Here is a 25,607-nt window from a genome sequence, read left to right as displayed (position 1 = left end):
TACCATGCCATCTTGTTCTGTAGCAGCAGATTCTGGTGGTGATCGATGTGCTGCTGTAAAATGCATTTTACATGAAAGATTATTATTCTTATGCACAGATGTGTGCAGAGCTTTGTTTTTGTAACCCACTAGTGGCAGCAGATCAAAAAGTAAAGACAAAAAGAAGGAAGAAGCCTACCACCCACTGAGCACTGGTAACAGTAAGGGATGCAGCCCTGCCAAAGAGCAAAGGTTGATGGGATCCTGTGTGAAGTATAATTGGAGGTTCTTGATAACCTGTGCAACTTATTGATGGGTTAAAAAAAATTCAGTAGGAAGAGTACTTATCTGGCAGGGAGCTGGGAACACTGTTTTTCATAGGGGAAGGCAGACCAAGCGATTCCCTGCTGAAGGTTATAACTGATTGTCATATCTATATGCTGCAAAGGAGCACGGCTTTGCCCAGCCAGGCGGTGAAGGCCCAGAGGGGGTTGAGATTTCCCAAAGCGTGTGGCTCTGGCCTGCTCTCTCACCTGGCCCTTCTGCAGCTAAGCAAGTCCCTTTGGGCATGTGTTGGTGAGGATTTCTAACAGCGTGTGCCACGCTCAGGGCATGGCTGGAGTGGCACTGGCTAAGCATCTGCCAGAAAGGAGACTCAGTGTGCCAAAGAGCAGCAAAGCGCTACACCGTCATTCGGGCAGCCCTCAGCAGCAAGCACTGTAGTATTTTTTTTCCCTTTCCCTCCCCTCCAAAAAGTCAAGTCAGTGACCGACAAGCCGTGTGTGTGCACACGCGTGTGCACGCACCACGCACCGTGAGTCCTCCTTGTTAAGGTAAGGGAAGGACAAGGTGAGCGTGTGGTCCCACCGGCCCAGCTGCTTCAGGTGTGCTGCACCACCCAGTGTAATTCATACGCTAATCCTGTTTGATGATCCAGAATCAAGAATGTTTCAAGAATGTTTCATCCCTCAGTAATTTTGTTAACCTCTCCTGGCAACCAAAAAGGGGAGGTAATGAAGTGGCATTTTCAAAGAACATAAAACCTAGACAGCCCTTCTTTCGTTTGAGAAGGGTTAGCTGGCGTATGGAGGACTTCTCTGCATGGCTCTGCACTTCATCTGTGACTTGAAAAAAAAAACAACCTTGTGGGATACTAATTCAGTCCTTGGTTTCTTTCTTGTATCAAATGCTGCCAACTGTGCCTTAAATTTGGGCCAGATGCATGATGGTTTTATGATGTGATACTGTTAGGAAGTCTGGGTTGAATATAACAGAGACTCTGCTAATGGGGCTGCTCCTTTAGGGCGAGGGTACAATGCTGGCTTGGGACGCTTGATCTATTTACTCTGTGGGAATATGTCTTCAGCAGAAATTAATGGTTGGGTTTACCAGGGTGGATAAGATTACTGGGTCTGATAAGGTCTCTTAGTGTGGCGAGAGGAGCAAAAGACTTTCTGAGGTATTGGGGTTTGGGGGAGAGGCTTCTCTGTCACCCTTATTTGAGCAAAAACCATCAGGTTTTGTTCAGGTTCATTCCTGGATTATTTGTGTGCTGCTGCAGGCACTGCATTCATACAGCGCCAGGGCAGGCCCTCTCCTTGTCTGAATGGACAAAATCGGCCAGGAGGGATTATGCTCATCTTGGAGTGAGGGGGGTTTCATTACCCACCACAGTAAAGACGTGGCACAACTGGGCTTGGAAGTAGCACAGCTCACAAGTCCAGTTCAGCGCGCCGGACTATCTTGCAATTGAAACCTAATCACAAGACTGTCCTGTTCCCTTCTGATCACGTCATGTCCCAAAGGCTTTGTGGAGGATCAACCAAATCTCCTGTGTTTTCATTTACTAAGCTCAGTCAAGTGATACAAAAACCAGAATGGTTTTTCTGCCAATCTGAATTTGCAGTGATTAAATTGTGCTGTTGTAGGGGGTTAATTTTCATGGGCAGATATTAATAACTATCAGTTAATATGCTTAGTAATCTTAAGGAAATATTTAGTAGTCTTTACAGCTTAGCTAACAGAAATTGGCATAATTCCTTTGAATTTGGGCTCTATAACTCGGTGTTGTCTTCTCTTTTTGCTCTCTTTCCTAATAATCTGATTACTGTCTTCACATTGTGGTGAAACTTTCTCTTCTTGCTCAAACCTCTTTGTTGTCACCTGTTCTTAAACCTGCCTGTTGAAAGAGAGATGGAGGAGAACAATTGATATAGCTTATTAAAAGCATGGGTCAGGCATGACTGCAGGACACCTGTGCATGTGTATGTGTGTATAATTTAAGAAAAAAAAAATCTTCTAATGCAGTGAATAATCTTCTAATACATTATGCAGTGAGTTCATCATACTATAAAGCTTCCTACAGAGATGAAACACTAATTTTTACTGTATGGGAGTGTGGGAGCTGTGAGTGAGCAAGGCCAACTCAATACTAGCCTGTTGAACTAGGTGTGCTTGCCCAGGGCTCATTCCCCTCCTGATAAACCCACAGGAGCTGTTGATGCAGGGCTTTATAGGGGGGAACAGCCAAGAGGTGGGGGGTAGTTGTTTTACATGCACATTATTGGAGTTCGTACAGGACTAAATGGCTGCGTTCTACGGCGAGTGCAATGCAGGATGGCAAATTATGATGCTAACAGTTTGATGAACAGAGGACAAACCATTCCAGTGGAACACAGAGCTTTCCCTTTTTTCCTGTGCTTTTGATAAATTCAAACAAGTTGAAAAGTTTTCTATGCAAGACAGAAGTGTAGCAGTTACTAAAAATTAAGGAAAGTACAGTCAAATATCTTCAAATAGAAGCATAAACCCAATAACTTATGACTCAGGACTGAATTCAATCTCCAAGTGTGATGCAAGAACTCTTTATAAGACGATTACATTTCTGCCTAAGATTCTCCCAGTGAAAAAATACTTTTTTTTAACAGCAGAAACATTTTAAAATATTACAAATTACAATTTATCCCCTATTTTTTATTTGTCCTGAGGCTCTGTTAGCTGAGCAGCCATTGTGCTCAAGGACTCAAAGTTATGCACACACAGAGAGATGATATCTTGGGGTGTCAGCCATCATTGTTCTAGCACGTCTGAGGTAGGAACAGTAGAGACCATTATCCACAATTCATTTCTTCTTTATCTTTTCTGTTTGCTTTGTCCTCAAATCCCTGTTCAAGGAGGCCACCATTGACAGGAGTGGAGGTAACTCCTCTCTGCGGGTCTGACACCAACCCTTTCATTTCTCTTTCAGCCCAGCTGGGTGAAGTTCATCACACAAATGGGGGTCTTTCCCCTCCGCAGTGGTGCTGCAGTTGTTGCTCTGCTTTGCTGGCTCCATCTCTCAGCTGTGTCTTGATGAGTGGCTCTGCTAAGCTGCACACCAGTGTGACAAGAGCAGCGGGGATGAGAATGCTTTCCACTTTATAGGCACAGACCTATGTTTCCCAAGAAACAGTCAAGAAAAGTCATCTTTCACTCACTGTAGCAATCCAAATGCCTACTCATCTCCCTGTGTGGCTCAAGGAGCATAAGTTTGCCTTTTTCTGTCCCAAGAGGTGGTCCTGGCTTGCTGGTTGAGCTGAAGGGTCTGGTGGATGGATCGAGCCATTTTCCCCATTTCCTGGCCCCTCCTGTGGCCATGGTCCCAGTGGGACCAGAGCTGCCACCCACTCCCATCTCCAGCGTGCCTCTGCTGCTGAAGGTGCAGGCTGAGGGCACAGCTGGAATGGGGGCTGCTTCCTCTCTAGAGGATTAAACCCTCCTTAACCAGTAAATGCTGTGACAAACTGCAAATCTGTGCCACGATGCTGGGCTGTGCTGTGCAAAGCCGGTGAAGTGCCGGCTGAAATCCTGCCACCGCGGCCGGCGGTGCCGCAGGGACCAGGGCAGCAGCAGAGCTGCTCTTGAGAGGTGCCAGATTTAGTCCATGTTGAGATGAGAATGGGCTTCGTGGGCTGGGGCTGTGGAGCGCCCTGTGACCGTACCAGCAGGGTCTTGCCCTCGCAAACACTCATGCTGCAGCAGACGCGAGATATGACGGGGCTGCGTTCCAAAGCGTGGGATAGGAGGACATGGGGAGGGGGTATTATCATTTCCCTGGCCGTTGCAGGTGCAAAGAATTCGGTAACGATATTTGCTCTGGAGCCAAATTGCTCTCAGACTCCCTCCTATGTTTATTCAGTTGAAGAGAATTACCCAGCTTTTCTGCTGTGCAACAATCACAGGGTAAGAATTCCCAGACAGGGTATTTTTCTTTCTTTTATTTTATTCCCTTTTGAAACATGTGTCTAGACAAGTGACAGGCAAACCTCAAATTGTTTGGTTGCATATTTGAAAGGTACCTGAATGTTTCCTCACTCAGTCCATCCCCCTGAATTCATTCAACCTGCCTCAGTTCCCGGTAATTGGGTTGCGAGCCTCAAAAGAGCAACTTGTCTTGTGAGCTTTTCATCTCCTCTTGGTTTTAAGGAGTTCAAAGACCTCTCAACCATAGAGATTTTGCAAACACTTTGCTCTTTGGATTTCTGATTCTGTCTGAAACCAAGAAGCACAAGGAAGCATGAAACGGTGAAAAAAAAAAAAAATATATATATACACACACCTCCTTCCCACCCCCAAACCTTAACATAACAGAAAAGCGTTCTTCATTCAAATTAAAAATGCAAAGAAGGTGCTTTTAAGCAGAAGAAGAAATATTTGAATCCATTTTTAAGCTCATTTAGACCAGAAGCTTACTGCCAGTAGCACACGGCCTTGCTGTTTGTGGCACGTAACACTGCAGAGCTTATGTAGTCCTGTGAAATGGGCCACACAGGACATTTTACTAGTACAAACCTTGGTCATGGTTATAGGCTGTTTGCTGAGCTGAACAAGTGCAGTTAGTCAAATCCATTTGATTTCAGTGGGGTTTCGCATGGATGAAAAAAGTCTATTGCAATGTTGACGGCTACTTTTTTGGTACTTGGGTCGGTAAATATTTTCCTGTTCTGAAATGATTACAGAGTCGGTGCTATTTATTGGAAATAGTTAAAAAATAATTGAGGGCAAGTGAAGGCAATCAGGAGCCTCCTACATTATCTGTCAATCCATTTTATTATGTCCAGCCAGTGATGCAGGTGGTCCTACCCTCTGAGCAATGAATTGCCAAGTATTTATGGTTAAGTTTGTTCCATTTATATGTTGTCATAATGTTGAAAAAGTCCTTGGCTTTGGGTTTTACTTTAGTAAGTCATCTCAGGAACATGCTACACCTCAGTTGGGTCACTTGTCTCGGGTTTTGTCTCCAGTTGCACTTGTTCTGACATGGAGGTAGGAAGGGGGTGGGAGCAATCTGGTTCAAAATGCAAATCTTTGGTGTGGCTCCAGCCTCTCCACCACCCCACTGGCTTGGTGCTGACACACAGTGAATACCTGAGATGAGCCAAAGCGCCTAACTTAGTGGGGGAGTGGAGGTTCACTGCAATAAATTAGGCAGGAATAGTGAAAACCACTGGTTCCTGCTATCCAGCAGTTCATTTTTGTTCTTATTTTTCAATTAGATATATGTGAAAAAATTATTGCAAAACTCAACTCCTCTCTCCAGAGTCAATAGCATCCCCCATGCCAGGTGGGGTAATAAATCAAAACAGGGCAGACCTACGAGAGAGTCAGACTGGGTTAGAAAGCAAACTCCAGAACTCCAACTCCACTGCAGCTGGTTCCTTACTGCTAAAGACTGAGTAAGGGGAAACCCAATATTGCAGCTCTGCGGTAATACTGGGAGATTATAATTTCCATTCCATTCGAACTTTAACATGAAAAAAGGTATTTCTTTGGCCTGATAAATTCCACGCGTCCTTCCCACCTGTTTCCATTTTAATGCAAAAATAGAAACACTCTAGTTCGTCTCGTTTCCAAGTTGGCAGGAGAAGTCCCTGGGTTTGTTGGTACTGTTCTAACTAATCAGCATTTATCAGAGCTATGGTGTAGTTCAGTCTCTCTTTGTTTTGCTAGTTTTTTCTTTCCCCATAATGTATTGAAGACTGAGAGCTGGTTTGTCAGTTGGTGTCAACTGGCAAAGTCCTGCCTCTTCTGGAGAAGAGAGCCCAGACCCATAGCTAATGCAAATCACCACAAAGTTGGGTAATGTTACTAAGAAAACATTCCGTAATAAGCCTTGTACTCAGAGTTGCTCGGGGAGGAAGATGTCTTTGGTGTACTTTAATCACAGGGTGACTTTGAGACACAGCTGTGTTGTAGCCATGAAAAGGGAAATGCAATCTAAGGGGAGAGACGGGGCAGTGCTGGCACATCAGGCACAGGTGAGAGCTCAGCCTGGACACGGTGCACTTTTTTGCTCACCAACAAACACGAAAAATGAGCTGAAGCAGGAGCAATAGCACAAGTGTGCTGGTGAGGTGGCAAGGACAGGCGGGCCGGTCTTGGGAGAGGGAGACCGGGAGGGAAGAATTGAGAAAAGCTATGGCTGAGACTTCTGCCTATAAATATATCATAGCTAAAAATTAAGGAAAGTGAAGAAAAACTCTTTAGGCAACGGGGCGCAGTGGTATCAGAATGGTAATGCAAACTGCCGTGGATGCACTTAGGCTGGAATCAGAGGAAGGTTTCCTAACTCTGGGTGGTAGCAAGCACAAACACTCTGCTGCTGTGACTCTTTTCTTGCTGAGGCTGCAAGGCCCAGCAGGAATCATGCCTGTGGGCCTTTAGCAGATGCCTCTTGATTTGGAAAAGGGCATCAGAAAAGCTGTTTATCAGGAGAAAAAATATATAAAAATTATATTTCTGGCTAAGAAATGAATGTTTAGCCTAAAATAATGCAGGTAACCATAAAGAAATGAAAGAGTTTTGGGGAAATCAGAGGGGAGAAGTTGCTGTGTGTGTGTGTCTACATCCCATGCCCGTGTCCAGGTTAGCGCCGAGGGCTGCTCGGGAAGGGAATGCTTTGGAGAGGCTAAGGCACAGGTTATATCAAAGTGCCTGGCGCTGTAGTGCTCTTCCTTGTGTGCAAGTGCAAGCCGTGCACGCCCCGAAACGCGACCCTGCCGGGCCGATTTCAGCCCGCCCGTGTGTGATGTGGGGACCGAATCATTTCAGGGCAGGAAAAGGGCAGAAATGCGTCCCTGTGTGTGGGGAGGCACCCGTGCAACCGCTCGGCCTCAGCACCGCCCCGTCGCTTTCTCTTACCAAGGAACAGGCAGATGTATCACGCAAGGCCGAACAGCAGCTAAGTGACAGCACGACCCCCACCCCCTGCCCCCCAAATAACTGTCCTTATTTGAGTGTTACCGACCCAAGGGGAGCCACTGTGCTGCCCCAGCTTGGGGAGCTGCTTCATACACAGCTTGTCAACATGGAGAAAGTTTTTTTTTTTGTTTTTTTTTTTTTTTCTTAAAAACTGTGGGTGATGTCAAGAATAAAAGACTTTAGTGAATAATCCTAAATAAGGAGCGAGCATTTAAACAAAGAGCCACTGTGGAATTTACAGACAAATGCATGAATTGGCCTGTTGTAAAACGGGCAGCGTTTTTACTCAAGGGTGCAGTGGCTACTTCCAGCCTTTCGAATTTCCACCAAGTTTTAGAGGCTAAGTGCTAAAGAAGATAAAGAGGAGATGTTAATCAGTGATGGGATTCCATCTGTCCTAAGAGTTTTGATAGGGTGTAAGCACTGCCCCATCTTCAGTACACCTGGATTGGCTTCAGTCCTCAGATCACTGTCCTGCAGCTGATGAAAGACATACGTAGAAGCAGAACAGATCTGCTGGGAAAATTTAGCTGTCCAGTCTGAAAGTCCCTTGCACCTCCATCGCCTCCCATCCAGTTAGCACATTAGACCTCTCTTTCTTTGCAACTGTGCACAAAAAACAACGGCTCCAAGCATGGCAGTGTGTTGGTGTTACATAGAGTGAATGTGTTGTGCAATTTCTATTGCAGTATAGGAACACTGCTTGCTTTTATGCTTTAGAGTCAATGAGAAGGGGAAAAAAAAAAAAAAAAAGTAAAAGAAAAATAGTCCTGCCTTAGCTCTCTGGCAGAAGAGCAATAATTTCAATGTACACCACCACCACCCCCAACACACACACACGCTTTGCTGTGTTACAGGCAATGGCATTGCTTGGAATGAAATGCCACAGCTGTGAACTTTGCTTCGTGTTAGACAGGAATGAAATGTTCTCTCCTTCACTTCTGTTTGCAACACAGGCGACATGATTTCGGATTACATTACCTGAGTGATCAACATCCAAATTATTTGTCCAGACATAGTGTAGTAGGGCAAAAAAACCCACCCAAGAAATCTGTGGTATAACTTCAAATATGTATATGAGTATTTCCATGCCTGCAACTCTCCTGTGTAGGTGTCTAGTGATTCCCACTGATTATCTAACCATATGTTTTATTTTTCTCTTTTTTTTAAAAAAGTAAATGATTCAACACATTTTTTGTGGCATGTTAGATTGGCTAAAATAACACATGGTCTTATCCTGTTCTGATTGAATTTAATGCCGCTATTCCCACTGACTAAACTGATTCAGGATGAGGCCCGCAGTGAAGAAAAGTCCACGCTCTGTGTAGAAGTAGCCAGGACTGTAAATACAGTCCCTCTAGCTTGGGGACATATTAAGTTCATTTGGTACAGCAATAATATTTTTCCATAACCTGGACATATACAGATGGTCCAGTCCTGCACATTACAGGCAAAGTTCCCACTGAATTGAGAAGACAAAAAAACAGTTTGAAAATTTGCAATTGCAATTAAGGTCAGTGTAGCATGATCAGTGCAGTTCTGAAATACGTAGATGTTGCAGTTTTTCTTTGGAAAAAGTTGTGGTCCAAACATGCTGCTCAACTCCAAAGACTCACAGCAAGAATTGTACAATTCATGCAGCAAGGGTTGGCTCCCCTTCCAGTTATGCTCTCTGTAAGCGGCAGGCTCTCACGTTTGTGACACAGTTTTCTGCAGTGGATTACCTGTATGTCCAGCAAACAGGTTTTCCAGGTGCAAAGTGGTGCATGGAACAACACCCGGAGGGGTAACGCTTAGAAAAACATGATAACTTCATGTGGCAGGTCCCACACCGCAACAGAACCAGGGGAGACCTGAATCACTGTCCCCAGGGATGCCTCACAAATGCACGACTTTCTAGGACGAGGCACAAGTGCAGTCTCGGGTTAAGTTTATCACAAGTTTGGCCCTTGCTGCTAAACGACTCAAAGTCCTGACTGGCAGGAGAGCGAGAACCATCCGGGACAACAGAGAAGTGGCAATATTTTGTGAAACAAGGAAATGGCTTGCCAACGCTAACTGCCCTGTGGGGTTTCACACTGCCTTGAGTGTTAAACCTCAAGGAGAACTGGACCTGTACCAGGGTACGGGAAAGAGAAAAATCTCTTCAGCTGGTGTGTGGAAGCAGGGCGATTTCAGATGAACTTGCTTTCCGGTGTAGCTGAGAATTCCTCAAGGGGAGAGCAGCAGTAGGTATTGTTCAGGCACGTCCAACCAAGCCCATCATTCAGGGTGCTGTGGTCTCTTGCAATAGGGCATTAAGGGCAGATTCTGTGGTTTTGGCTGCTAAACTATAGGAATTCAGTGCAAGATGTGTGCAGCTCACCTATAAACATAAGTGATTCTGTATTTGGCAACAAAAAAAGGGTTGTAGTTGAGTCTTACCAACTCACGGTCCCACCGCTTGATGGTCTGCATGGGTTACGGAGAAACCATGATCATCAGGGACAGATGATCTGATAGTTATTAAAAATAATAGGCTGACAAATGACATATTCCTGGCTGTGGAGTGAAATATTTGACGCACCAGATGGGCCTTCTTATCACTGATTTCTTCAGCTTACCCACTCAATATTGATAACATGCTCAGAGGAGTTAGGAGAGTCATGCCAATAAACACTAATGCCTAAAAACTGTCTGCAACAAGGCTTCATGATAAGAGACGAGAAAAGAAAGTTATTTCCTGAAGTTATAAGAAGTTAAAAGCTGTCTTTTTAGAAGATGGGTATACAACTCTGTTCACTATTGTAGGAGGTTACTGGTGCGTCCCCTCAGGGCTTTGGCTAGGTAGGATGTCTGCCACACATCTTTGTGCAAGAGAGAGGTTTTTGCACATTACTTAGAACTGAGGTCGTTGAAATACTAATTTGGTAGTGTTCAGACATATTCATAAATAGTCCGGTAAAGAGGATGAATAGTGGGATGAGAAATTTTGCAGATGATGCAAATTATTCAGCGTTGTAAAACTAAATCTGGCCACAAAGCACCGCCGAAAGAGTTCATGATCCTGAGTGGCTGGGCAATAAAATGACTGATGTAGTGCAGTGTCAACAAAAGCAGAGCACATGCAGAAAACTCACCCTAACTATACCTCAACGCAGGCGAGCCCTAAATGTAACAGTTAGCAAAGAGAGCTTGGAGGCCTCTGCAAATACCATTTAAAGTCCCTCAGAAGAGGCAACTATCACGTTAAGAATGAATTGGCAAAGAGGCAGGAACGAATCAGAAAACATCATTATAGCACTCCTCGATGAAACTACTTCTACGTGTTAGTGTGTTTTCTGGCCATCTAACTCGAGAAGGGTTGAGCTGAACTAGAAGGCACAGGAAGGAGAGCATTCAGGATGAGGGGAGATGGGCAGCAGCCTCCATAAAGATGGAAAAATAAGCCGATGAGGAGTCTTCAGAGTGGAAAGGGATGACAGCAGCAGGAGGTACAATAAAGATCTGTCAGATCATGACTGACATAGGAAAAAGCAAATAGGAACTGGCTGTTCCCTGCTTCTCCTAAGAATTAGAGGGGACCTGATGATGCTGTCACACAAGAAGGTTTAAACCAACAGAAGGAAGTACTTTTTCATACAAAGCATAATTAAATTGTGGAACTCATTGCCACAGGATGTTGCGGAGGCCAAAAGTTATAAATGGCTTGAGAAAGGGATCAAAAACATTTGAGGAGGATAGATCCATGGGTGGCTGTTAAAACACACTGGTCTGGAGACAGCCTCTGCTTTGGGAAGTCCATAAACCACGGATTGCCTGAAGCGAGGAGGGTACAGCAGGGGAGGGATTGTGCTGAACCTCCTCCTTGAGTTTCCTCCTCCTGCATCTCCCTCTGCCTAAGCTGGGAGATGGGATACTGGCCCATGGGGCCTTTTGGTGTGAAGCTGGTCAGGTCCCAGCTCTGCTGGGTCTGCTTGGGGCATGTCTTTTCTTACTCCCCTTTAATTAAAAACAAAGAAAACACAACCAAAAACAGAAGAGGGGGAAGAAACAACCCCAGCCCTCCACACACTGTTAGTAGGCAGCCTGGTAGTTGTTTTATTTTCTTTAGAGTGGACTTTGTGTTGCAAGTGGCAGGAAGCCATGAACCACAAAAATAAAATAATTCTAACCCTAGTGCTAAGTAAGGAAAACAAAGATGGCTCAGCAATTAGCAGCATTATATATGTTAGTACTAAGTAACAACAGATGTCAGGACTTGAGCCCTTTGCATTCCTCACAATCTTTCGGAAACCAAAGCCTTTTGACGTTGCTATACATTATTACAGTTATTTTAGGTCTGAGAGAGCAGCAAGGGCTCTTTGAATGTTGAAATATTTAGGTTGCTAGGACTGGCTGGGTCTTACCTGTGTCTACCTCACCATCCTGCATACTTCTGCTGACTTAACAGGCTAGCGTGTGCTGTAAAAGCCTGCTCTGTAAAGACATGCGCTGGCCATGAGTCATTAGCAAGCATGCGAAGCTAATTGGCAAAATACTCATAAAAGATTTTGAAGGTGGGTTAATTACAATTCATTACACTGTAAACTGTCCCCAGGCTATTGTTAAAAAATGCAGGAGTTTCAAGGTCCAGTATTTTATGATTCATTTTGCCATGCAGTGAAAAACAGACTCTATATCAAACTACATTCATTATAGTTAAGACCACAAAATCTTTATTGGTTTTCCCAACATTCCCTCCTTGTTATATGAATTCATATGGACTGCACATTTCTAACAATTGGCAAGAAGGCATGAAATAAAATTTATGATATTTTCTTACCTTCTACTCAGCGCAGTCTTAAAAACTGCCCGTTCTAGTTGCTTCACCTCCTCCCACCTTAATTCATCTGAGCTGATAGGATGGGAAATTGAAAATAAACAGAGAACTGAATGGGAACAACTTCGCTATGCTTAAGATTTGGTTGTCTGATGAATCTGGCTGCTGCATGTGTGTACAGGAACTTTAGCTCCAAAAGGATACTGGTAATGAAACAGTAATAAAGAAGAATTTCCCCTTGCAGTAATATAGGCTTTTTTTTTTTTTGGCTGTTGTTTTTTTTTTTTTTTTTTTTTTTTTTAATTCAGAATAGACACATTTTTATCGATTACTTGTATTTCTAGATGGAGGCTCTTGTAGCTAGGCCCAGGACACACCTTCAGAGACCTGCTTACACAAATCTAGCAGGCTTGTGCATTGGTTTGCTCACATGCGTGATACTCCCCACACACTTTGCTGGACAGGGACCTTTGTCTACTCATAGCCAAATTCTCCAGCTTATAAAAGAAGATAACAGAGCCTTTGACTGTCTTTTGCTTACACCAGGGATGTCAAATACTTACATTTTCTTGTGAAAGGTCTGTGGGAGGGAGGCATTACTATCGTGTAGCTTGGTATAATTCTCAATAATGCTGTGTTGAGAAAAAGTTAATAGAGGACCCAGCTGTGACCTTTGTGGGAGCAAAGCCAAGAGCTGCTCATCAGTGCTACCTTTGTACCCTTCTCCAGGGTGCTCCTTATCTCCTTGTGCTGGCTGGCACTTGGGCTCTCCTTTGAGGCTTAAATGCTGCCATTCAGCCGTCCTTTCTCTCTGTCCCAGTATGCGGAGCTCAAATCCAGTGGACTTTCTCCTGCGTTGGCACAGCCTGCGGCCAGCCTGCACTGAGTCCTACTGTGCAGGTTCGTACATATCTCTGGGAGAGTAGTTGTTGGCATTTCCAGCTCAGCCGTGCTAATTTGGGGGTTAAACAGGTTCCAATAGGCTCTAAGCCTATTGCTATTACTGTTATTAATACACGGCACTGAGCTGCAATCATCTGCCCGGAGTCTGAGCTCAACTCAGAGTCCAGCCCTGCCTGGTTTTGCTGTTCTGGGCAGAGGAGCCACCAACGGTGGTTAGAGCTGGATCCAAACCAGATTTGAATACAAGGAGATAAATGAATGGAGGTACCCAGGGACTACCGCTCTTCCCCATGAAACATGTTGCTGACTTGGATGGATTTTGTTGTTTTAGTCAGTATTTTATTTTTGTATTTTTTGGGGGTGATGGAGAGAGGGGGAATACTGAAGAAACCTCTTGCTCAGGTGATAACTGAATTGTTGGTCTTAGCTTTTCCTTATTGAAACCTCTAAATCTTTCAGTGAGGCTGGACATTCTTGGAGGCAATTTTTTTCACACAAATGAAAAATGCCTTCTGCATCACCAAAAAAAAAAAAGCATGAATAGCAAAAAAAACAAACTCAAACACTTCCAGCTTGAAATTAGTCATGTGGGACTATCAGTTTGTTCTAATAAGACTCAGTAATGGATTTATTGTGGCATGCATTGTTTTTGTTTGCATTAATGTATTGTAAAGTGATAAATATCTTGGGTTGGCTATTTTGTCTGAGGTTTTCTCTGGGAAGGTGGATTTTCTTACATGACAGTGTCAGAACCGCCATATTTATTGGGACCAAGAATCTGTCTAGCTTGATTTCCAACAGAGGCGTGCAGAGAAGAGTAAAAACTAACCCGAGCATTTATGATACTTGCCCTGCGTAGTTTGCCAGCCTCCACATCTGTCACACTGGGGACTGACCCCTTCCTATTGATGTGACTGAGGGCTGTGACAACAGGAATGAAGCTCGACAGGGTCACCTGTGCCATCTGGTTTACCACGGGGGCATTTTCCTACCGGGTGTTCCACCATATAGGATGTGCCTCTCACTTCCCCTCCTGAAACACTCTCCCGAATGCACTGGTGGGGACCCCTGGTCGTTGTGACAAGAACTGAGCAAAACCCAGAAGGAGTTTATAGACCAGCAGCCAGAGCTCGGCTGGGTTCTCACAGCCGGTAGGCATTTGGAGCAAAGAACTTGGAAATCAGAGTTCAATGACGATGATATTTATGGATACTCTGACTAATCTCTGTGCCTAGAACCTAACAACTATATACAAAAACATTGGCAAATATTTATTTTGTCTTGTTTCATTTTCTTTTGGTAAGAATTATAGTTGTTCCTGTTGCCATCTCACCTGGAACTAGTACATGAAGAAACTTCATGACATTTAGCAGTGTCAGTGCTGTTATTGGACAGATGTACCCATGAGTGAAATGGAAGCAAAGGAGGACAAAATGAGTGACCAAAATTTTCCAAACTCTCACAGATACTTGTTTCTAGTAGTGGAGAGATTTTGCAAGTGGCAGGTGTCAGTATTAAGTACCGAATTCTTCATTTTCCCTTTGGTCTCATTATAGACAGGGATATTTGTTTTTAAAATAGGCATTTTTCATCACTTCTTTTTAGGGTCATGCCTCTGTAAGGCACACAGATGCTGAATTTGGACAGGACCTTTGAGCCATAATATATGAAGCTCCATTAAGAATATTGTGCAGAAATTGGGAATTTTGCCATTGGCTTGACTGGCTCCAAGATTACACCCTTGCTGCTCCTTGGAAGTCATCTTTGATTTGGAAATCGTCTTGACAAATGCGGTGATACATGGCTCTCCAAGGAGAGTCCTGCTACTTCATCGTTTTGACGAGGCTGTAAATAACAAAAGAGCCTTACTCATCAAGTGCTCCTCCAGTCCCAGCTCAACTCAGAGTAGTCAGGAATGGGCAACAGCAAACTGTTAATCAAATTCCTTTGAATCTCAAAAGACATGCTGAATACAGCTTCTCCGAGACTGCAGAAAACTCTCCATGGGAAACTGTCAACATTTCGATTTAACATATTGTGTCAACATTTGGCATCTGTGAATCAACTGGTGAAGTGTTTGGAAAAAACAGGAAAATACAGTTTTGTAGATGTTGGGACTATATATCTATGTGAGTATATACACACAGAAGATACACATCTTTCTATCTAAAATATACATACTACCTATATACAAAGTTTTTCAGTTGCCAACTATGTGTGTGTGGATATGTGTTTATGTGATATTCATATATGACAGCAGGAAAGTTTTCAGCCAGCTCCAGTTTTGAGCCAGTCACTTTGAAGACAGATTTGTTTATTTTTTTGTTCAACAAAACCCCTTTTGACAAATGGCCTCTCCTGGCTGGATACCCCGAGAGCCATTCTGGTTGGCCTTTGGCACGGGACATTCCTGTTGGTGCTTTCAGAGTTGCTACCATCAATAAGTCCTCTGAACTTCTCCCTAAGCTGTTGTAATTCTGTGAGAATTCTGAGAGCTGGTGTACTGCCCTCCACTCCAGCATTTAGAGAGAGAGCTTGGCCTCATGGCCATCCGTGACAAAAATCCCACTGACTTCAATGAACCTGGATTTCATCCCCAGTCCCTGGAAGATTTTTACAGATGTGCAAACCCCACACTGTCTATATCCCTTAATCAAAGCCTCTCCTACCGAGTATATTTAATTTTACATTGTGCATGGTATTAAACTCCAGCTCTTTAAATTCTTGCTCTTATTCTGGGCCCAGTGGAAGGACCCTGCCCCCCCTTCTCTTTTCATTCAAATTCATCAAGGTTGGTGGAAGTACCTCACTGAAGGTCCCTCATGTAGCTTGCTTCCTACAGTAAATTCAAAGGGATAAGACACCTCACAATTGGCTTTTATAACCTTATGAAAAAAAAGTCTGGCTCAAAAACTGCTGACTTTTTCTCTAGTGGAGTTTGAGCAGCTAAGAGATCTGTAGCACTCCCCCTCAGTGAGCCAAACCCTGCAACTCAAAGCAAGGAAAAGTGTCATAAATCATTGCAAACAAGAGGCACCACTATCTGGCTGCACGCTGATGTCCCAGACATCACTTTCAGAGCCAACAGCTCACCAGCAAAGGTGACAATATTACCACCATGAAGGCAACCTGGAGCCCTACAATGAATTCAGATCCCCTGTGTGACCTTGGACAAGGTGCGTACTCTCCTTGCCTTCACTTCCCCATCTAGAAGATGGAGGTAGTAACACTTGATTTGCTCATCATGTTTATTTAAATTATAAACACCTCCAGGCAGAGGCAATCTCTTACAACGTGTCTATACAATGTCTAATAGAAGGCCCTTGTCTCAGCTCAACCTCTAGGTACTACATGAAGGCAAATAATAGAACTTGGCACATTACAGATTTCAAACTAGAAATCTAATACCAAATAGTTCTCATTCTCTCCTGCTTTTGGCACTTGGCCCTATTCAAGATGACTTTGTTTTGTTATGTTTTTTTTTTTTAAGAAGGTACAAGACCAAATCCTGAGGGCCCTCTGTCTCCGATTTCCATTAAAGTTTACATTACACTCACTGGCAGTTTGTCTCGGAAGAAGTGTCCCAGGATTTCCCCCTTAGATTTTTAAATGACTGCATGGCAGAAAGCAAGAAAGCATGAACTCTATCTGGTCCTGGAGCTGCAGCTGTAATCAGAAGCTTTATGATGAAGTTCAGCTGGAAGAACAGAGGAGAGGAGAAGGGGAAAAAAAAAACAAAAAAACAAACACACAAAACAAAACAAGGGAATGCCATCAAAGTCTTTCAAAGACAGAAATTCATTTTACCTTTGTCAATGACTGTGGTTTTCAAGGATAAAGATCAAAGCGATGACCGTGGGCAGAGCTATGACAAATGCCGAGATCAGTCTGTTAAACCCTAGCATTAGCGCTACAGTTAGACTGGTGTCTAGACTAGCAGTGGGTACTCATGCCAGGTTTGGCAAACACGGCAGCGGAGCGCTTGCATCAGAGCTGTAGCAAGAAGAGTGAGGCATCCAAATTGCAGAGGGGAGGGAGCAATCAGAGTGGAACTGGAAAAGGGAAGTTTAGAAAAATAAAACACAACAACGAAAAAAAAAAAAAAAAAACAACCAACACAAAAACCACCGCTAGATTATTGCCTGAGCTCAGGAAAGACAGCTGAGAAGACACTTTCCCCCCTCTCGGTTTTTGCATTGTGATTAATGTACACAGAAAGCTTAGATAACTGGGGGAAAGTAATGCCAAATTCTTATCAATACAGATGAGTTGGCTTCATATTCCTCCAGCCCTTTCATGTGGAAATGAGACTGCATTTGATGAGGCCAAGCCCATGTTTGAAATAGCTCAGCTGGGATGTGCGCGTGGTGAGGGCTCAGGTGCCTGCATGGAGGATCGCTACAGCTGGATGGAAAAGGGGAGACCTTTCCTGAGGGCAGAGAGAGCCTTCAGCTTCCTTGTTTTTTCTCTTCCTCCTGGGGAGGATGGAGAGGCCTTGCTCCACAGGATAAATGCACGTTGAGGTCTGAGCTGATGGACCGTGCAAGGAGGCAAGGTGGTTTGGGCTGCTGAGGGGCCACGTCCCTCCAGAGACCTTGTGCGTGCACCCTTAAAAATAACACTCTGTCACATCCCAAAGGAGGAAGGTGGATACCTAAGGGGACTACACACACACTTACAGCACCTCGTGTTGGTATGCTTGGGGTCAGCCCCGTGCTCACACTGCTGCCCTGGGGCACGTGCTTGCTCCAGGGCTGCATGCTTGGGTGGAGGAGAGAGGAGCGACGGCATCCCTCTGCGTGTGGCATCCTGCGCCTGGCCGAGCCTGGGGCTCTCCTGGCCCGAGAATGCCACACAGGATGGGTACAGGGATAAACTCCAGAAAAACTGTGTGCTGCTGGACGGCCATCATCACCGGAGCATCTCAAAACCCCCCAGATACATTAAAACAACCATTTCCTATCGTAGTTACTGGCTTCCACCGGTCATGACAAGTTCAAAAGAAGCTGCAAACTAATGTGGGCAAATGTGATCTCCAATAGATGAAGATAGACTGGAGGAAATATTTTCATAAACCCGGCTGGTTTCAGCTGTGCTTCACGCAGGGGCTTGCATTGCCTGTTGTCAGGAGTACGGCGTAGTACTTGCTAGAAACAATTAGCTAAGACTTAGACTGGTCATACGCTATTCTCAGCTCTGCTACTGACTCACCTGCATGGCCTCGGGTGAGTTGCTTGCATATTTGTGCCTTAGTTTACCCACTGGTAATAGCAGAGATAGTAACAGTCTCACGGAGTAGTGCGAGAATTAGTTAATTAATATTTGGAAAACATTTTGTGCCTTGACGTCTTTGTGCCTTTGTTTACCCATCAGTAATATCAGAGATAATAACTGTCTCATGGAGAGGTACAAGGATTAATTAATTATTTGAAAAGCAGTTTGAGATCCTTGGATGAAAGATGCTATGTGAGTAAAACATATCATTAAAAACATCTCCCGGTCCTCTGTGAAGTTAAAATAAAGCTAGAGCTTCTTAGTCATTCAAATAATTAAACCATAAATACTGTTTATTTTAATCTTCCCTTTAAAAAAATAATCTAATCTAGGCAGTGAGATACCAGCCAAAGAATGAAAAATGTTTCAAATTCAGGAGACCTATCAATTTGAAGAGCTTGATTCTTAATTGCTTTTTGATTTCTATCAATGGAAAGTGAGAGCAATTATATTTACAAATGCCTGCAAAAGCACAGGGCAGCTGGGAGGACACCCACAGTTCCTCTGCAGGGTTTCAGCCTGCATATTCACAGGGATATGGATACAGCAGCTGTACACCGCACCGCACAGGGTTTCTCACACTATCCAAGCAGATGATCCTACTTGACTTGTTAACCAACAGGGAGGTGTATGGCAAAGCCAGCTTCCATCCCCCAAAACATGGGTGCACTAAAGCAGGGTTGCAAGAGCAGCTTCTCCTCCCAGGAATGGTGCTGAAGGGACAATTGGACCAAGCAAAGGTGCCGGACATCAGCCGTCGATCGATTCAGCCTTTTGCACTCTGGGCAGCTTGCGCTGCTTGTCTCTCCTAAAAGCCAGCACTGACTGTGTGCTGCGAGCCAATGCTGCCCTGCCTGCTCTGCCCAGGCCCACAGGGAGAGAAACCCCAGAGCACTACTGACTAACCCTGGAAAGGAACAGTAGGAGAATCGAGGGAGTCTATACTTAAAATCATCTTTTATTCAGAGGTGTACATGCCAAATGTGGAAAGCCCTCCCAGTCACTTCCCTGGGGACTTACTGTATATTGGGGTGTAAAATATATGCAATTGGCCTGTGTTTTGTCTCTTTCTTTCTCTCGAGCTTTTGTGCATGTTTTTCTTTTACAAAGTACGTATGTGAAGAAGAGGTTTGCAGAATCAAGGTCACGGCTTTTAATTGAATGGGGCCTCTTTCAAGGTGTAAATACTGCTGGGAACCTGCTGCACTGGGGCACCCAAACCAACACCCCGCATGAGCCTTCCACCAGCTCAGAGGGCCTTGTCTCAGCCTTTTCATGGCTTCCCACTCCTCTTTGCCCACAGAAGATTTTGCATCCAATGCCAAGTAACCTGTGTGGGAATGTGGGGAGGAAGAAAGGATGTAATTGCCTTCCTGAGCTCCAGCGCTTTCATTAGTTAAATGTCCTCCTGTCTTTTCCACACTAGTCCAGCTTCTACTGAATTTTCATCAGACCAGAAGAGGCCTTTAGGGCCATTTTGAAAGTAACCATCAGATAAAAGCAGTTGTCATCCTCCTTATGCGGCAGGCAAGGAAGCAGACAGAGGTAGACTGGTCACACAGGAAGGAGAGGAGGGACCCAGTGACTCAGAGCTTTTGACTCCCAGCTGTCAGCTTTAGACGCCATTCCAGCCAAGTATAAAAGCACATGGTTATCTCTGAACTCATGAATAATCCCATCGATTTAAGCCATAAACTTTAGCATCGGGGCCATAACCACCACTGACTATGCGGCTATCCTGAGCGGATAAACAGGAGCACAGGTCTGGATAGGCCCCAGATATTCCTCCTGACATAGAGGAATAGCAGCAAATGGTAGTTTCCCTGGTGCACCCCCAGTGGGGATGAAAAGGCAGCTTGGTCCTGGAGAGGAGGGGTCCCTTGGGGATGATGTAGCTCCCGTACCAGGCCCAGGATCTTTCTCCATGCTGGACACGAGTTGACTCGGCCACCTCCCTCGCAATCGCCCCGTTGGATGCATGCGGGGGGCTGCTTAGCTAACTGCAGTGACATTGACCTTGGTGGTGATTCCCAAGAGCATGTTGCCTGGATGATGTGATCCCAGTCCCCAGGCTTTGCTGGAGGTGAACCAGGTTCCTCTGAGAGAGGAAAGGGGCATTTGCATATATTTGCATACCAACTGTCCTCTCCTGACTGGATTTCAGCGAGTTCTTTAGCCCTTCCCTCATGCAGAATCGAGAAGTGACCTGGTTGGGAAGGAGTCTCACCCACAAGCAGAGGTGTCCCTCAAAACTCCGCAACCCAGTTCCAGGATACAGTTTACTCCCCCACAGCTGCTTTTGACCTTGCATTTCTAGCAAAGGGCTAAGAGATCAAGGGAAACAAGAAGGAAGCTATGTTCCTGTTGTTGATTGGAGAGTGAGTGAAGCAACCTAAATTATACATGGCGTTGCCTACCAGATGGTCGGAGCGTCTCTCCCTTCTATTATGCAAAGTAATAGTTTCACAGACAAAGTAGAGGGGACCAGAGATACCAGAGCATTTGGGAAACATGTCCCATAGCTGCTTGAAAAGTGTGTTTTAATTCTAGCTGCTAACATGGGACTTTAGCTGGATGCCTGTCGTTCAACCCTTCCTCAGAGATGGAAGGTGTCAGCTCTGCCTCAGAGGGAGCAGAAAGACTGTGAACCCACCCAGAACTGGAGCAGTAATTTATAATGGCAAGGTTTAGGTTTTGCACCTCCTGGGACAGGAGGTGGTGGTTTAAATAAAAGCGTTCAATAAACCTGGGCAAAACCCATTTTGCTTCTCACTTAAGAGAAGCTTTCAGTTAGGTCCTTTGTGGCCGCCGACACTGACTCGCCATCTCTCAGCTGGAGTAACGGTGGGGGCGTGTGAGCTAAATGAACCGGTCCCCATTGCCTAATATGTCCAAATATTTTTCCCCGTCTGCATCCGTCTGCTGCCTCATGTCATTATGGCATGTCGACATGAAAACTGAAGGTGTGACCGGCAAGCTACTTCCACTGGCTTTAACGTGCGACAGTTCAGACACCAGTGCAGTGCTCCCCTGGGAGTGTGAAGCTCAGCGTGTGCTGGAGCAGGGCTGGGCCAGGTTCCTGGGGCTGAGGCTTCCCAGGGAGCCTCCGCTGTCCTGCGCCGGCTGGGTGGAAGGTGGAAGCCCTCTCAATTTCGAGTTTGTTTGCAGCACGGACATACCCATCCTGAGGGTGGGGGTGAGAATGTTTTCTCCACGACTGTACAGTTATCTTGCACAATAGCCCTAGTCCACGAGCAGAGCTCCTCAGCACAGCATTAACACCTATTGAGAGCACATATAGGAACAGATTTCTCTTATAAGCCTTGCTAGATTGTCCCCCTTCATGCCCATTGTGCAAACCCACTGACAGGTGGGATGCACGGACCTAATTTCACTCTTAAGAGCACTGATCTGCAGATAAAAAACCCAAGCCATTCATGGCTTTGGTTTGTGCATTATGTGATCATCTGAAGGCTTTAAAGAGGGTATCACATAGATCTCATGCCTACGTATATTTTCTATCTTCTCTCAGATGCAGCTTTCACTGGAGTAGTGCAAGAAATAAAAATATTTCAGGCTTCCTTTATGGCCTTTCAATAACTGAAATTCAACTTATTAAATCTCAGATTAGGAACGGTGGCCCTTATTCTCACTCAGAGCTGTGGGCTATCAGCTCTTGGGCTGATTCCTAAAGCAGTTCACTCTGTCATAAGAAGCTCTTTAAGAATCAGCAGACAGTACTGGACTAAATTCAGCCACCTTTCACTTGGCTGCAGATTCCCCTAGCACTGATGCTGGAATTCATAATCCACATTTAATTTTCCCCTCCTTCATTTTTCCCTAGGAACACAAAGGGAAACAAAACCAGGAGAGGAGAGACGGGGTGGAGGAGCCCTGCTTGTGCCTGACACACTGCTTGGGGACTTGACAGTCTGACTCCTGCTCCAAGCCCTGCCTTCAGACTACTGCCTGACCTCAGGTAAATTGCATCACGGCTTCCCCATCACTCAAATATAGTTAAATACAACATTCATTCTATAGCGTTTACAAACCAACAGGTGGAAAGTGTTACCTTGGAGCTAGGCGCATGTAATACTGCTTTTTAAGGCATATAGTCCAAAATTCAAGGCATGGGAAAACCAAGGGTTTCATAACAAAGTGTGGAAAAACCCCAACAAATATTGGCTCAAACGCTCTCTTTCAGGCCACACCCAAAAAACAAGTGAGACTATATTGGACAAATCCTCCTCTGGCAGTGGGCCGATCAGCCAGAGCATCATTCGCCGAGTCCCGACCTATTTCACACCATGCAAAATCACTGCGGGAAAAGGCTGACAAGGTCCAGACAATTCATAGCACTCTACCTTTGCTCATGACAGTAACACCAGCCAATTGCTAGCGTCTCGGTGTCTGGCCAAAGTGGATGGCAGACGGCTGTCTGAAGCTGGGACCTGGGAAAATGGGGATAACATCAGGAAAAAACAAAAACATCTTACATACCTACTACTCCCATCTCATCCCGCTCTGGGGAGATGCCTACTTGCCGTGGACTGAGTCAGTGCCCGGTCTTGTGGTCCTTCAGCACTCCATGCTTGCAGACTTGGGGCTGTTGGCACATCTTGTCCTACCTGCTGCGTGCAGGGACTTTGCAGCCAACACTGCAAACCAGCGGCTTGGCTATTTCCACCCTGTTTTGGCTGTTTTGGCCTACCTGCCTGTGTGAACAAACATGCAGCCTCCGCAGTGGGTCAAGCAGGTCAGGATGGAGCAACAGCATCTACTTGGGTGTATTTGGTGGCTCCTTTGAAAAATCTCCCCGGATTTTTATTGGATCTTAGGTTACCACAAAGTATCTGCCTGGATCTGTGCTTTGATTCTCCACTCCGTAGATTTATCCCAGGCTGGCTGGGGTAGCGCCTTTCCCTCAGAGACCACAACTGACAGCTCTCTTCTCAAGGAGAGGGAGGAATGGGGCAGTGGTTGTGTTTTGAGGGTGGGGAGAGGGAAAGGCTATTTGAGGCCACTGTTTGCACGGGTGAGCTTCAGGACTGGTGAGGATGATCAGGAACCATCTTATTTCTCCTTCCCTGGATTGCTAACTCCAACTGGGGGACTACCACTCCTGGCTCTTCCATTGCCCCCCTCCCCAGGTCACACGTTCCTGGATCTCCCTACCCAGCCGTGCCACTCCAGCTCTACCTCAACCTCCCCACTGCTCTACAGGCAAGTCCCAGCCCTTCAGTTGCAGTGTGGCAAAATTCAGTTTTGCCTGTGTGCCTGCGCTGGCTCTTCATAAAATTTGGCTCTTCAAATCAAAAAGTTGGCTCTTCATAAAAATACCAGGGAACGAGCTGGAAGCTAGACCACATTGAAGCCTTTTATTTCCTGCAAAGGTGTGTTTGCAAGATACTCCTGGAAAGCACTATGCAGATGTGCAACACTGAAAAGGCAGGGCCAGCTCTTCAGCAGGGGGAAAATGGGGTAGATCAAATAGTTATCCAGATTTCCATCAGCTGCGGGGCTGGCCAGGTGATGGTTAGGTAGGCTTGCCATTTTGCATGGATGGTTCACCTCTTCGCCAGCTGTAATAAACAGGGGGGTTGATGCCAACAGAGCTGGGCTGAGCTTCACCAACAGATGTGCTTTCTTCCCCGCCTGCTCCGTTGGTGTGCGTGGCCTCATCTCTGCAAAATGAGCACATGAAGAGAAGCTGAAATTGCCAAGTGGGAACCCAGTTTGTCTTCATTCTGAGAGCTGGCCAAAGAAGGAGAAAACTTTGACCTCAAAAGGGTTTTCAAGATTTGGACATTTGGCTTCATCTTTCACTGTGTTCAAACACAATCTGTCAACTCCCAGCAAGAAAAACAAGAGGGAGAATAGCCTAGCCTTTAAAAGTCAGTGCTGCCACAGCTAGAAAGTTCATGGAGCATATGGGAGAAAAAAAAGATTAGTCTGAAGCCATGACCTGAACCCAGATCTACAACCCGTAACCAAATATTGTGGGGTTCCTTTCTCTCTTGTTGTGCTAAGAAATTCTGGCCAGAATATTAGGAAGTGAAATGCAAAAAAAAAAGCTCTTAAGAGTAATAATAATCGTCCCACCTAAATTAAAGCTAAACTGTGGAACTTCCACGTTCCACAACTGTGTGTGTTTTGTGTTTGAGAAAATTCATGGTAAGGTGTAAAAATTTTACCTATCCGAGCTTTGGATGGTTTCATTATTAGCAGGCCACAAATGAATTAGTTGGATGATGCAAAAATGACTGCCAATAAAACATTTACACTGATTCTTCATTCTGTGTGAAACATCTTTTATATATATGCATGCACGTACATACTATAAATAATAGAAATGATGCTCATGTTTTAAACTAGGGATGTAAACACTGGTCCCAACAGCAGTGGCAAATGAACCACTCGCATTTTCTGATTGCATAATTTGCCTAGAGGATGGATACGTAATTACACTATAATTAAGTATAATAAACAGAGAAAATGATTTGAGAAGGAAAAATTATCGCAGCCTCAACCACATCAGCCAGAAGCTCTCTTCTAATTAAGTTATTTTATTAAACAAAATGTTTTTAAGGTGGGTCCCCTTTGAAAACGTACATTATAGTCCATGTAATGTAATTTACTTTATAAGTAAAACATGGCTTGTGTATGGACAGATCATATCTGATCGGACTCATGAAATACACAGCCACTGGGTCCAGTCCAGTCAGGTGCTGAGTCCCTCATAGCCCTGGTCCAAGGAGCAGGCCCTGAGTGCTGCTTCGGGAAATTGCAGCAGCATGTAGAGCAGCCTTTTATTTGCGCTCACTGATGTGCTCTTTTTATGTTACTTAGTTTTTTTCTTATTTAAAGGGAGAAATGCTAGCAGGTAAGTCTGATGTTGCCATCGTGTAATGATACAGTAAAGGCAAAGGACAAGAAAAGAGGTAACTCAAGCTAGCCCAAATAGTTCCTGCTATTTGGGGTTGAGAGAGTCTTAAAACACTACCCCCTCTCAGATGCTTTAACCTTTGCTAACTCTGCTCAGTGCTTGGCAAGATGTGAAGATGGAGTTCTCTTTTACATTACTGTGGCTGAAGAAATCCAAAACACTGGTTCACAAACTATAGGACTCGGGAAGATCACATAATTTGTTATCTCACGTGGCAAAGGCCATCGGACACCCTCCAGTTCATTTCTTTTGCAACTACAGCTTATTTTCTTAAACACCTGCCCCCAGCCACTCGGGGGCTACAGGAGCTACTACAGAAGCCTTGGAGCATTATTCTGAAGTTAGCTACTGCTCCTCTTCCCCCTCCCCACAAAAGGTAAAAAATGTCTGGCTTTAAGTTTCAGCCATCGAATTTCTGTATACCTCTGCCTCATTTCCACATTTCTCTTCCTCTTGTGAGTACAC

General features: G+C 44.9%; 1 protein-coding gene and 1 long non-coding RNA gene across 2 annotated transcripts in view; both read left to right on the top strand.

Moving 5' to 3' along the window:
- Window positions 1–14,890, top strand: part of BMP2 (bone morphogenetic protein 2) — a 71,773-nt gene extending 56,883 nt beyond the window's left edge. Inside the window, exon 5 of the transcript XR_006165046.1 lies at window positions 14,528–14,890. The gene's annotated coding sequence lies outside the window, so the exon portion shown is untranslated. The remainder of the gene's footprint in view (window positions 1–14,527) is intronic.
- A 107-nt stretch (window positions 14,891–14,997) lies between these two features.
- LOC122152372 lies at window positions 14,998–23,530 on the top strand. The gene is made up of 3 exons (XR_004406595.2): window positions 14,998–15,051; window positions 22,041–22,175; window positions 22,401–23,530. It is a non-coding gene; the product is annotated as an uncharacterized LOC122152372 (long non-coding RNA).
- Window positions 23,531–25,607: the final 2,077 nt, after the last annotated feature.

Source organism: Tyto alba, unplaced genomic scaffold, assembly GCF_018691265.1.
Source record: "Tyto alba isolate M040663 unplaced genomic scaffold, T.alba_DEE_v4.0 Super-Scaffold_16, whole genome shotgun sequence".
Lineage (NCBI taxonomy): Eukaryota > Metazoa > Chordata > Aves > Strigiformes > Tytonidae > Tyto > Tyto alba.
Note: the sequence above shows the minus strand (reverse complement) of the source record. Positions and strands in the feature narration are given on the sequence as shown.